A 2,129-nucleotide genomic window follows, 5' to 3' on the forward strand; every position below is an offset into this window, starting at 1 on the left:
ACTGCATTTGCTAATAAAGAGGCTGGTGCAGGGAGTGCAGTGGTTTTGTAGGATAAGCACTGGACTGTCAACCACAAGGTCAGTGATTTGCACCCATCAGCTGCTCACGTGAGAAAGATGAGGTTTTCTGCTCCCACAGAAATTCACAGCTTCAGAAACTGTACACAACATTGATATGAGTAAGAACCCAACTGACAACACTCAGCAACAACAAGGCTACTGCACGTGGCTACTGTAACTTTCAGAAGTATTCTTCATCTATCAAAAAACCAACCAGTTGTCATCAAGTCAATTCCAACTCATAGTTACATGTATTGTATATGTCAGAGTAGAACCGTGTTTTTATTGACAGATTTTTTTTTTTTTTTTTTCAGCAGATCAATGTGCCTTTCTTTAAAGGCACTTTTAGGTGGATTCGAACCACCGGCCTTTCAGTTAGCAGCTAAACGATGGTTTGTACCACCCAAGCACTTCTAAGCAACAACATGCTGCAAATATTATTTCCTGCCGCTTTTTTTTTTTTAGGGGCCTTGAACATTTACCATTCTTTTAGGTGGTAGGAAGTGATGAAGCAAATCCGTTCAGTACTGACAGATCAAAAAGGAAAAAGTTTCAAAACTAAATGGACTGGTGTGTTAACATGGTTCGAGAATATATATTATAAAGAAAATACATATAAACTCAATGAACCCTTAACCTTCTGACCTCATTTTCTTCACCAAACTTCCTTGAGGTTAATCAGCAAAGCAGATTTGTAAAAATTAATGTCATAGTGAAGAACCAAATTTAATAGAACCCAAATTGAGTCTTCACATTGTGTATGTGTGTGTGAATGTGCTTAGGAAGGAGAGGGGGAGGTAGATGAAAACACAGAGGGGTGGGATGTGAACTCTTGTTGTGATAAGAGTTAGACACCTGATGTGCTCTGCCGTTTAGCCTTCCAACTGACGGATCAAATGAGAAACTGTTTTGCTCTGTTTCAGAACTGATTGACATTTTAATTATTCTACAGCTGGAAGTGTTAATCACACCAGAGAATGAGGGGGATAATTCCCAGCTGGTAAAATTTCACACAATAGCTTGGCAGGCACCAACATGTAGATAGTTTAAATCATTTGTTAAAGAAAAAAAAATTAATATTTAAAAGCCCTTTACAAATTAAACTAGCAACATTATATACATAAAAATATCCTCAGCTCTTATCTGCCTGTTCTGTTTTTTGAACTCCAGAAAATCAATACTTTATGAATCAAGTGAAATTACAAATTTAAATGTAACTAAATCATGTGAGATGCTTAAAACATATAAGGATAGTCAAATTCAGCTTTATTTATGGAAATGTAAACTGTATTTCTGTTTAAACTTTACTGCATTATTTTTACTATTACAATCTAATTCTTTATCTAAAAAAGTGCATGTTGCACTTTAGTAATTTAAAATCTCGAAAAACAAGAAACATGTGTAGAAGTCAGTTTGTTTCACATACTTATCTGATCATAAGAATCACCTAGAGCATTGTTGACAAACACATATTCCCTCACTTGGAGATTCCTATTTTATAATCTGGGAAGAGACCTAGGAATGGGAGTTATCAGAAAAGGACTCAGTGCTGTTTAAAATTTTAATAATCTTGAGTAATACTGAAATGCATATTTAGATTTTTAAACAACATTTTATTTAGCTTTACTTGTGTATAGAAAAATATTTATTTCTCAATTACCGTAACATAGCAACAACTATCAAAATTAAAGTACAAAATATATGGCTTTTAGCCCAGGTGATGAAAACTAAATTTGAAACATTTTTCCATAAACAAATTCTCATAAATGTTCCAGTTTTGACATTTAACAAAACTTTTGAAAATAGTCAAACATTGTTCAATGTTGAACTTAGATATAAATCCTGAGAACATGTTTTCATTTTAACAAGACAGCTAAGATATTTACACTTTGCCTTCAGGACAAATTGTTCTCAAGATTTTTATTCATCGGTGCTAGTCGAATAATTATAAAAAATGTTTGAATCCATGTGAAATACACAGTAATGGGTGTCTCAGTGTCCTTGATTAATTAGGTAAAGTCTTCAAAGCTTGAGACACACTTACCCTAAAAATTAAATTTATACAGAGT

This window comes from Chrysochloris asiatica, unplaced genomic scaffold (assembly GCF_000296735.1).
Source record: "Chrysochloris asiatica unplaced genomic scaffold, ChrAsi1.0 scaffold00274, whole genome shotgun sequence".
Lineage (NCBI taxonomy): Eukaryota > Metazoa > Chordata > Mammalia > Afrosoricida > Chrysochloridae > Chrysochloris > Chrysochloris asiatica.